The sequence below is a fragment of the Callospermophilus lateralis genome, unplaced genomic scaffold (assembly GCF_048772815.1).
Source record: "Callospermophilus lateralis isolate mCalLat2 unplaced genomic scaffold, mCalLat2.hap1 Scaffold_189, whole genome shotgun sequence".
NCBI lineage: Eukaryota > Metazoa > Chordata > Mammalia > Rodentia > Sciuridae > Callospermophilus > Callospermophilus lateralis.
Window position 1 is genome coordinate 582,077 of NW_027512911.1, and position 13,229 is coordinate 595,305.

Below are 13,229 nucleotides of genomic sequence, written 5' to 3' on the forward strand. Positions count from 1 at the left end.
TCCAGGCCACCCTGACTTTAGGCAAATGAGGGGCAGGGAGCTTATTTTGGACACTGTCATGGGCTGCGTCCCTTATGGAAACCTCCAGCCAGAGAATATGATGAGTGTCTATTTGGAAGAAGATGAGGGCCATGTGAGAGTGTTTGGTTTTAATTGTGGATATTTGTCTGGCGGTTGGAAGAGATCTCTGGGTCCACCTAGGCTTGTACTTTGGTGTGATTCCCCTTAGAGACTGAGTTCTTTTACTGATCTCAGAGAATTATTGCCAGGAATTGTGTTGGAATTTTAGATGGCCATGCATGAGAGTTGCCCTTGGAAAGTGACATCTAGGCCCAAGTTGACTTTCCACAGAGCACAGGGAATCTCAGCCAGGATATCACATGATATTATTCTTATAGACTTGGCAGCCATATTTGAGAGTCGAAACACACATGGACCATACATTGTAGACCTCAACGGGCCTGGCTTAATCTGACTTTTCGCCACTTTTGGAAGCCTTGCCTGTAAGAATTCTCCAGAGTTTTCATTCAAATGAGCTTCCTCACCATTTAATGGTTTCTGAGTGAATTAAAATTCACAGTGCCTCCAACTTCATCCTTGAAAATTGGCTATATCAATACCATGAAATTTTTGAAATTCCCATGACCGGGTAGCACTGGAGAATATTTGGATGTCCTGTTGCTGATCATGAGTATACAAGACAGTGCCTTGATTGACTGGGTTTTATGAAAATGGTGTTGAACAGAGATGCCAGTAAGTTGGATCCTGCTGAGTAGTTGTACTAGAGTAGTGGTTGGCAGGTGTGTAATAAAACATCTGTGGTGGGGGCATTTGGATCTGCCATTGGCTTCCAAATGGATTGTGACTGACATTTTGCAGCCAGTAGACCCTTATATGTAAAAGCATATTGTTATATGGAGAGGTTTTAGGGCAATGTTCAGAATCAGGTTGCTATGGTCAATGGGGCAAGCTATGTGGGATAGAAGCCTGGTTGGTGCATTCTCCTGACGAACCTGACCCACCACACTTGACAGAACTTACTTCAGCACTGTGTCCCATTTGAAATCCTTGTATTTCATGAAGCAAACACCAATCTCCCAGTGCAGCAGCAAGAAATACCACGAATAGTGGAGGATGACCAAATGGAATTACAGTCCACAAGGGGAGACACTTAGACCCCAGTGGCCACAGGTTACCTACAAATAGAAAATTCAGCACTGCTGCCTCATGTTCATTGGAAAATAAGAATCCATGTCATCCAGATCACATAGATGAAGACTCAGCTATGATGGTCTCACAACAAATGAAGCTAATGCTCCTGACAACAGCATATATTTCATTGCCCAACCTCAGAGGCAGTTTCTCCAGATGTTAGGCTGGCAGAACTTCATGTTTGTGGAGTTTTTACCCTGTCCCTTACTTTTGGAAACTCCTCTACCACCTGCAAATTTGTGAACTCCTGAGCATTTTTCATTACACATATGTATTCACAGATTTTCTAACTCTTCTCCTCTAATTGTGTCTTATGTGGGGCGAAGGTAATGTCAAGGCATTGTGCTGAATGAGGGTGGGAAGATTTTTGTGTAGCACATATTTGCATACACATTTGATACATTTTCCAATTTTCCATTCGAAATACTGAATCCCTGACACTAACACATACCCTACTAGACTTTGACTTTTAATCCTAATATGGTGGAGAAAAATAACCCAAACAGAATAGAAATACAAGAGGTTCACAGGAGGCATGGTGTATAGTTGGACTTGCCTTTCGTATGATAAATGGTAGGTGTTATAAATCTAGCGAATTTTAATTGAAATAGTTCTCCATGTGTTTTAAAAGTTAACAAACATGTGAATAACTGTCTCCCTTTCTCTGTAGCCTATTCATCACATGTATTTTTATATGCACATATAGAATTCTACCTGGTATCACTCGTACATTTTGTGAGGTGGCTGGCTTGGCAGATGCAAATTGAGAGAAGAGATCACTCCTACTAAATGCTGTTGGAACTGAAAATTCAACATATGAGTGAGCTTCTTATTTGAACAACATAAATCCATGTTCATTAAAATGAATATTTTTGGATCTGTGGATGATATATTACTTCGTGGTGAATTTCGATTGGCATACATAATGCTACTTTTTAATGTCAGTGTGTATGTGTGTGTATATATATATATATATATATATATATATATATATATATATATTCACTCTCCAGATTTTTCAAAATATGAAGTATATTTTTCTTATTATACACTCCCTAAATTCACTCATATTCATGTATTTGGATTAATAATCAAGTTTTCACAAGAATATTCTCAGAATTATTCATCCACCAGAAATACATATTTGTTTCTTAGTACTGAAAACTAACTTTGGGGGATCATATGATGGTGGTGAAGGGAGTGCATCACCCCCATGTACCGCGTCACTGTGCGGGAGAATGACGAGTTATAATGGCTAAAACCTATCTTGTTAGAAATTTCCAGCAAAATTGGGGTGCTCCAAAACCTAGTCGACATATTTCCATCTCACGAGGATCAGCTACGCGGGCTCAAACACGAGTGATTTGTCCGCATAGAGGGTCATGCTGCTTATTCAGGAAATCGGTCTGCGGCTAGAGTCTGCGGCGTGCACTGGGAAACGAAGAGATAGCAATGCAAATATACAGCGGTGTGGATTCTGTGGGCTCCTGACAGGTATGCAATCACTGTGCTAAGTGCTGAATTCTGGGTTTGAGACGGGAAAGGATGCGGTCCAATTCGGTTCTCCACACCGGTCAGACCACAGAGGAAGCCAGCGGCCACCATCTTGGAGAGCTGATGTCACCATCCCTGTTTTCGACTGATCGAAGCTCATTCAGCTATAGAACAGGTAATTTCAGGATGCCATTCACCTTTGTGTCGCAGACAAATTACTCAGGCTCAGTGCCAAAGAACCTGCAGAAACTCCGTCTTGGAGCCTGCTCCTATTAGAACATACACCAAGCCCAGAGCGGCCGAATTCCGCCTCTCGGAACTGATCTGGCCCAGGGCTAAAGAACCCGCAGAAACTGCTTCTCGTTCCGGGTCTTGCTGAATACTGTGGAGGTAAATATCAAGCGAGCCTTCATAGGCAGTGGCAACAGGATTGAGACGCGGCTTGTGAGGGCCGGTCAGGACTCATCCATTGCTTTGGTCACCCAGAAAAGGGAACGAAATGCTGCCTTTCACATGGGATACCAACATGACAAATTTCTGATGTCATCAGAAAGCAGCAGAGGAGATAACTTCATTGATACCAGCAGTGACAGAAACAGTTGGTCTCCTGGTGAAGAAAGTGAGTCACAAACACCCGGGTCTCTCTCACTTTGTCATCAAGCCAGAGGGGCAGAGCAGAGCAGCTGCCCGCACCTGGAACAGACCCAGTGACACACCTGCATGGTAGTCACGTCAACCCAATTGGAGTAGAGGCAGAACAGAGCCGCTACCCGGGCCCAGAACAGGCCCAGCGACCCACAGGTGTGGTAGTCACGTCACCCCAATTGGAGTTGTTGCAGAGCAGAGCCTTCTCCCGTGCCTAGTACAATCCCAGTGGGTCATCGGCATGGTAGTCACATTACCCCAATAGGAGTAGGGGCAGAGCAGAGCCTTTGCCCATGCCCAGAACAGGCCCAGCATCCTGCAGGCATGGTAGTCACGACACACCAATTGGAGTAGGGGCAGAGCAGAGCCACCACCCGCGCCTGCAAGGTAGCAGACCTGCACCTGACCAGAAGAAGAGGCCCAGCGGCCTGCTGGCGCGGCAGACACTTTACCCCATTTGGAGTAGGGGCAGAACAGATCTGTAGCCCGTGCTCACAAGGTATCCTGACCTGCGACCAACCGGCAGACCAGGCCCAGCGGCCCAACGGCGTGGTAGTCACGTCACCCCAATTGGGGTAGGGGTAGAGCAGAGCCGCCACCCACGCAAGCAAGGTAGGCAGACCTGCGACTGATCGGCAGAACACCGCAGGGGTCCACGGGCGTGGTAGACACGTCACACCAATTGGAGGAGGGGCAGAGGAGAGCAGCCTCCTGCGCCTGCATGGTAAGCAGACCTGCGACCGATCAGAATAACAGGCCTAGCGGCCCATCAGCGTGGTAGATATATCACCCCAATTGGTGGAACAGCACAGCCACCCCTGCCCCTGCAATGAAGACTTTTCAAATATACAAGAGCAATATAAATATATAGGGGGAAAATTTCAAAATCACAACAGTTTCACCAAGCAGAAAGAAACTCGAGCCGTATGAAAAGAAAAGGAAAAAAGAACCACAAGCAATGCAGGTCAACACAACTTTAGAAGAGGTAATAGCTGCAGCAGATGGAATGTCAGATAAAGAACTCAGGATATACATTCTTCAGATGATCTGAAGTCTCAAGGAAGACATTAGACAGCAAAATCAGACAATGAAAGATCACTTCAACAATGAATTACATAAACAAAACCAAGAAGCAAAAGATCAACTATACAGGGAGATAGAGGTTGTAAAAAATAACAAACAGAAATCCTAGAAATGCAGGAAGCAATAAACCATCTTAAAAACTCAATTGAAAATACTACCATCAGAGTAGAACACTTAGAAGATAGAACATCAGACAATGAAGACAAAGTATTTCAACTTGAAAAGAACATAGACAGCTCAGCCAAACTGTTAAGAAACCATGAACAGAAAATCCAAGAAATATGGGATAAAATAAAGAGACCAAACTTAAGAGTCATTGGGATACAGGAAGGTATAGAGGTCCAAACCAAAGGAATGAGCAATCTATTCAATGAAATAATATGAGAAAACTTCCCAGACTTGAAGAATGAGACAGACTCCCAAGTTCTAAAAGCCTACAGGATGCCGAATGTGAAAAATCATAAGAGATCCACACCTAGACACATTATAATGAAGATGCCCAACATACAGAATAAGGAGAGAATTTTAAAATCTACAAGAGAAAGGAAGCAGATTACATTTAGGGGTAAACCAATCAGGATAACAGCTGATCTTTCAACAAAGACTCTGAAAGCTAGAAGATCCTGGAATGACATTTTTCAATCACAGAAAGAAAATGGATTCCAACCATGTACTGTGTATCCAGCAAAATTAAGCTTCAGGATGGAAGATGAAATTAAAACTTTCCACGATAAACAAAAGTTAAAAGAATTTGTAGCTAGAAAACCATCTCTTCAAATCATCCTTGGCAAAATATTACAGAAGAGTAATTGGAAAATAATGAAAACCAACAGTGGGAGGTAGGACATTAAAGGGGGGAAATAATCAAAGAGGAAAACAATCCATGTTTAATAACATAAATAAACAAATATGGCTGGAAGAACAACCCTTATCTCAATAATAACTGTAAATGTTAATGGCTTAAACTCACCAATTAACAGACACAGGCCAGTAGAATGGATCACAAAACAAGACCCAATAATATGCTGCCTACCGGAGACGCATTTGATAAGAAAAAGACATACATACACTGAAGGTGAAAGTTTGGAAAAAATCATATCACTCATATGGACTTCGGAAAAAAGCAGGAGTGTCCATACTCATATCAAATAAAATAGATTTCAAGCCAAAGTTAATCAAAAGGGATAAAGAGGGACACTACATACTGTTCAAGAGAACCATACACCAGCAAGACATAACAATCATAAATATGTATGCCCCAAACAATGGTGCAGCTATGTTCATCAAACAAACTTTTCTCAAGTTCAAGAGTCTAATAGACCACCATACAATAATCATGGGAGACTTCAACACAGCTCTCTCACCACTGGACAGGTCTTCCAAACAAAAGTTGAAATAGGAAACTATAGAACTCAATAACACAATTAATAACCTAGACTTAATTGACATATATAGAATATACCATCCAACATCAAGCAGTTACATTTTTCCTCAGCAGCACATGGATCCTTCTCAAAAATAGATCATATATTATGTCACAGGGCAACTCTTAGACAAATTAAAGGAGTAGAGATAATACCATGCATCTTATCTTATCATAATGGAATGAAACTAAAAATCAATGATAAAAGAAGGAAGGAAAAATCATGCATCATTTGGAGAATGAACAATAGGTTACTTAATGATCAATGGGTTATAGAAGACATCAAGGAGGAAAATAAAAAATTCTTAGAGAAAAATGAAAACACAGACACAATATATCGGAATCTATGGGACACATTGAAAGCAGTTCTAAGAGGAAAATTTATTGCTTGGAGTTCATTCCTTAGAAAAAGAAAAAAACAACAAATAAATGATCTCATACTTCATCTCAAAATCTTAGAAAAACAAGAGCAAACAACAGCAAAAGAAGTAGAAGGAAAGAAATAATTAAAATCAGAGCAGAAATCAATGAAATCGAAACAAAAGAAACAATTGAAAAAATTGACAAAACTAAAAGTTGGTTCGTTGAAAAAATAAATAAAATGGACAGACCCCTAGCCATGCTAATGAAGAGGAGAGAGAACTGAAATTACTATCATATGGGATGAAAAAGGCAATATCACAACAGATATTTCAGAAATACAGAAGATAATCAGAAATTACTTTGAATCCTTATACTCCAAAATAATAGAAGATAGTGAAGGCATCGAAATATTTCTTAAGTCATATGATCTGACCAGAGTGAGTTAGGAGGATATAGACAACCTAAACATACCAATATCAATTGAGGAAATAAAAGAAACCATCCAAAGACTACCAACTAAGAAAATCCCAGGACCGTATGGGTATACAGCAGACTTTTACAAAACCTTTAAATATGAACTAATACCAATACTTTTCAAGCTATTTCAGAAAATTGAAAAAGAGGGAGATCTTCCAAATTCATTCTACGAGGCCAATATCACTCTGATTCCTTCACCAGATGACACTTCAAAGAAAGAAGACTAAAGACAGATATCTCTAATGAACCTAAATGCAAAAATCTTAAATTAAATTCTGGCGAATCAGATACAAAAACATATCAAAAAAATGTGGACCATGATCAAGTAGGATTCATCCCTGGGATGCAAGGAGGGTTCAATATACGAAAATCAATAAGTGTTATTCACCACATCAATAGACTTAAAAATAAAAACCATATTATCATCTAGATAGATGCAGAAAAAGCATTCGACAAAGTACAGCATCCCTTTATGTTCAAAACTCTCGAAAAACTAGGAATAACAGGAACATTCCTCAATATTGTAAAAACAATCTATGCTAAACCGCAGGCTAGCGTCATTCTTAATGGAGAAAAATTGAAGACATTCCCTCCAAAATCTGGAACAAGACAGGGATGCCCGCTCTCACCACTTCTGTTCAATATAGTTCTCAAAAGACTGGCCAGAGCAATTAGACAGATGAAAGAAATTAAAGGCATATAAATAGGAAAAGAATAACTTAAATTATCACTATTGCAGATGACATGATTCTATACCTAGCAGACCCAAAAGGGTCTACAAAGAAACTAATAGAGCTAATAAATGAATTCAGCAAAGTGGCAGGATATAAAATCAACACGCATAAATCAAATGCATTCCTGTATATCAGCGACAAATCCTCTGAAATGGAAATGAGGACAACCACTCCATTCACAATATCCTAAAAAAAAATGGGAATCAACCTAACAAAAGAGGTGAAAGTCTTATACAATGAAAACTACAGAACCCTAAAGAGAGAAATAGAAGAAGATCTTAGAAGATGTAAAAATATACCCTGTTCATGGATAGGCAGAACTAACATCATCAAAATGGCGATATTACCAAAAGTTCTCTATAGGGTTAATCCAATGCCAATCAAAATCCCAAAGGCAATTCTTGTAGAAATAGAGAAAGCAATCATGAAATTCATATGAAAAAATAAAAGACCCAGAATTGCAAAACAATGCTAAGCAGGAAGTGTGAATCAGGTGGTATAGTGATACCAGACTTCAAACTATACTACAGAGCAATAGTAACAAAAATAGCACGGTACTGGTACTGAAAAAGGCAGGTGGACCAATGGTACAGAATAGAGGACACAGAAACCAATCCACAAAACTACAACTACCTTATATTTGATAAAGGGGCTAAAAGCATGCAATGGAGGAAGGATAGCATCTTCAACAAATGGTGTTGGGAAAACTGAAAATCCATATGTAACAAAATGAAACTGAATCCCTTTCTCTCGCCATGCACAAAAGTTAACTCAAAATGGATCAAGGAGCTTGATATCAAATCAGAGACACACTGTCTGATAGACGAAAAATTTGGTTATGATGTACATACTGTGGGGTCGGGCTACAGATTCCTCAATAGGACACCCATAGTACAAGAGTTAATAACTAGAATCAACAAATGGGACTTACTCAACTAAAAAAGTTTTTTCTCATCAAAAGAAACAATAAGAGAGGTAAATATGGAGCCTACATCCTGGGAAGAAATCTTTACTACTCACACTTCAGATAGAGCCCTAATATCCAGAGTATACAAAGAACTCAAAAAATTAGACAATAAGATAACAAATAACCCAATCAACAAATGGTCCAAGGACCTCAACAGACACTTCTCAGATGAGGACATACAATCAATCAATAAGTACATGAAAAAATGTTCACCATCTCCAGCAGTCAGAGAAATGCAAATCAAAACCACCCTAAGATACCATCTCACTCCAGTAAGATTGGCAGCCATTATAAAGTCAAACAACAAGAAGTGCTGGCAAGGATGTGGGAAAAGAGGTACACTTGTACATTGCTGGTGGGACTGCAAATTGGTGCAGCCAATTGGGAAAGCAGTATGGAGATTTCCTGGAAAGCTGGGAATGGAAGCACCATTTGACCCAGCTATTCCCCTTCTTGGTCTATTCACTAAAGACCTAAAAAGAGCATGCTACAGGGACACTGCTACATCGATGTTCATAGCAGCACAATTCACAACAGCAAGACTGTGGAACCAACTTAGATGCCCTTCAATAGAATAATGGATAAAAAAAATGTGGCATTAATACACAATGGATTATTACTCTGCATTGAAAAATGAAAAAATCATAGAATTTGCAGGAAAATGGATGGCATTAGACTGGATTATGCTAAGTGAAGCTACACAATTCCTGTAAAACAAATGCCAAATGTCATCTTTGATATAAGGAGAGTAACTAAGAACAGATAGGGACAAAGAGCATGACAAGATGATTAACATTAAACAGGGATGAGAGGTGGAAGGGAGGGAGAAGGGAAATTGCATGGAATTGGAAGGAGACCCTCTGGGTTATACAAAATTACATACAAGAGGAATTGAGGGGAAAGGGAAAAATAATACAAGGGGGAGAAATTTATTACAGTAGAGGGAGTAGAGAGAGAAGTGGGGAGGGGCGGGGAGGCCAGGGGGAATAGTAGAGGATACGAAAGGCAGCAGAATACAACAGACACTAGTATGGCAATATGTGAATCAATGAATGTGCAACTGATGTGATTCTGCAATCTGTATACAGGGTAAAAATGGGATTTCATAACCCACTTGAATCAAAGTGTGAAATATGATATATCAAGAACTATGTAATGTTTTGAACAACCATAAATAAAAATAAAAAAAAAACTATCTTTGGTGCATAATGCACACAATTCTAATATTTCTACAGTAACTGACCCAGTTTAACATCAATGCAAGTAGATTCCTATTGGACATGATGTGTATTTTGACATTCACTTTTATTCAACACTGATACTTTACTATTTCATCAGTTTATGCACATAACAGGATATATATTTCATTCACAATTTAGAAAATTTATAGGCATTTGTTTCACTTTCAATCACTTCCTGCTTCAGAACACATGGATTCCTCCATATTTCTTGACTGGTCTTTTCATGAGACTTTTTTCCAAACATATTATTTTCGATTTCCATAATCACTTTTGAAACAAAACTCACACACACTTCATGATAAACAATAACCCTAAGATTACCATTAGATATATAACTGGTTGGAGTGAATGATTGTATGTCAATATATGATTTCCTATATATTTTCAGATATCAATTCAATCCATTATTTAAAGTGGAACCAGTTATAATATTTATTCACAGGATGGTCTATTCATGCATTATCTCTATATTCATAGACACAGGGTACACCACTTTGTACCCCCAATACTAATTTATATGTCTTCAAATATTGCTCCCAGTAATCGTGGAAGAAATACTCATGTCATATGATCTACATATACATTTGATCACAATATTTTTCTGGGCACAAAATGCAAAAATCACACTTATGATTGTACCAAATACTAAATGGAAAGTGAACATGGATTACTAAAACGATAAATGTCCTGGTTGCCTAATTCTTTCAAATGTCATTCCTATTGGTGACGACATATTTGTTTCTTCCTAAGATTATGTATTCAATCTCAACCCTATTGAAAATGTCTAATCCTATCACTCACTGTATAATTGCCTAATTTCGTAAGGTCTGTATTGATATTTTCCTTTCTACATATTTTCCCCAGTTAATCATTGTGACTGACTCTTCACATGTGGTGAAATTTACATTCACTCTATAACCAAAACACTATTGCTACAGAACTTTTGCTCCATGTCCTATACTCACTCTATTTCCTAAACCTACTGACTACCTTCCTAATCCCACCGACTATCTCAATTTGAGTGGATGTTCTCTTCTAAAATCAATCTTCCAAGGTGTAAGGTCCTATGGCATTGATTATCGATTTATCTGAGACATCTGTGCAGAACGTAATTATAAGCTAAGTATCCCAATCAAGGGCCTAATGCCCTTCTGGGCTTCAAATCTTACCTAGATTTCTGTTTCCATACTTATATTTCACCTCTATAATCTTATAAATATCGCAGGTTCCCAATACTATTAATCATCCTTCGCAATGATTCGTAACCCAAATCAAACATGTTATTAACCCTAACCATACACTCTTCCCTCAATCTAACTTTGCAGAAGAGCAGGGACAGAGTTCGTCTTACAATACAGGAATGTAGGGTATCTTCCTCCTGCTGAGAACCTCAAATGTCCATGCAGATTTGATCCCTGGAGAAGATGTAGGCATCTATGAAGGACCTGAGAGAGCAAATGTCATCTTCCATCGCAAACAACCTTTCCAGGATGAAGGGTTGTGTCTGAATAAGCCTCTCTCTTGTTAATGTACACAAGATAGACCAAACCAGGCATGTGTGGAGAGCTGTTCCTGGGTGCCTATGGTTGATATACCATTCTAACTTGTAAAAGTGTCACAGGAAGTAAGGGCAGCCTCCATCTCATAGGACAAAGTGGTTGCCAAGGCAATGACCTCAAATAATTCCTGAAGGAAGTAATCTCACCTCACTTCCTTGATGATGGAACTCTCTGAACTTGGAATCCGGGAAGCCAGGCACCCAGAGCCAGTCTCAGTCCCAGTCCCAGTGGTCTTATTTTTTGGATTTACCAAGGACAGAGTCAGTCTTTCTTGGTACCTACTGAGGTGAGGATGAACAAATGTCAGGAAAGCTCTGAAGAGGGGCCTTTCCTGAGACAGCAGGTAGTGAAATAATTTTGCTCACAATTTACTGGTTCCTGAATGAATTGAAACTCACAGTGCCTCCAACTTCATCCTTGAAAAATGTCTAAATTTTTGAAATTTTTGAAATTCCCATGACCAGGTGGCACTGGAGAATCTTTGGATGTCCTGTTGCTGATCATGGATGTACCAGACAGTTCCTTGCTTGACTGAGTTTTATGAAAATTGTGTAGAACAGAGGTGCCAGAAAGTTGCAGCCTGCTGAGAAGTGGGCCTAGAGCTGTGGTGGGCAGGAGTGTGATAAAACATCTGTGTTGGAGCAATGTGGATCTTCCATTGACTTCCAAATGGCTTGTGGATTACATGAAGCAGCCAGCAGACCCTTGTAATTAAAGGCATCTTGTTATATGGAGAGGATTCAGGGCAGTGTTCAGAATCAGGTTGCTATGGACAAAGATGCAATGTGGCAAGCTTTGAGGGATAGAAGCGTGGTTGGTGCGTTCTTCTGCAGACTCTGAACCACCACACATGACAGAACTCCCTCCAGCACTGTTTCTCAGTTGAACTCCTTGAATTTCATGAAGCAAATACCAAACTCCCAGTTCAGCAGCAAAAACCCCACAAAAAGTGGAGGAGGACCAAATGGCTTCACAGTCCAACGGGGAGACACTTAGCCCCCAGAGGCCACAGTTTACCTAAAAAGAAGAAAATCAACACTGCTACCTTATGTTCATTGGAAAATAAGATACCATGTCCTCCACGTCACATAGAGGCAGACCCAGCTTTGATGGTCTCACTACAAAGGAAGCCAATTCTCCTGACAACAACATATTTTTCACGTTCCCAAACTCAGAGGCAGTTGCTCTAAAAGTTTTTAGGCCAGCAGAGCTCCATGTTTGTGGAGTGTTTACCCTGTCCCTTACTTTTGGAAACTCCTCTACAACCTCCAAGGTTGTGAACTCCTGAGCATTTTCCATTCCAGATATGTATTCACTGATTTTCTATCTATTCTCCTCTAACTGTGTCTTACTTGGGGTGAAGGTAATTTCAAGGCATTGTTCTGGATGAGAGTGGGAGGATATTTGTGTAGCATATATTTGCATACAAATTGGATTCAATTTCCAATTTTCCTTTTGAAATACTGAATCCCTGACACTAACCCATACATACTAGACTCAGACAACTCATCCTAATATGATAGAGAAAAATAACACAAACCTATAGAAATACAAGCAGTTCATTGGAGGCATGTTGTATAGTTGGACTTGCATTTTGCATTATACAAGGTAGGAGTTATAAATCTAGTCAATGTTTAATAGAAAAAGATCTCCATGTGTTTTTAAAGTTAACAAATATGAGAATTCATGTTTCCCTTTCTCTTTAGCCTATTCACACTTGTATATTTATATGCATATATAGAATCCTACCAGGTATCACACGTACATCTTTGTGAGGTGGCTGACTTGGCAGATACAAATTGTGAGAAGAGATCACTCCTCCTAAATGCTGTTGGAACTGAAAATTCAACCTATAGGGAGCGTCCTAGTAGAACAACATTATACGTAAACTCATGTTCAGTAAAATAAATATTTTTGCATCTGTGGATGATATATATTTACTGATGAATTTCGATTGGCATTTATATTGCTACTTTTTAATGTCTGTGAGTGTTTTGTGTGTGTGTGTGTGTGTGTGTGTGTGTGTGTACA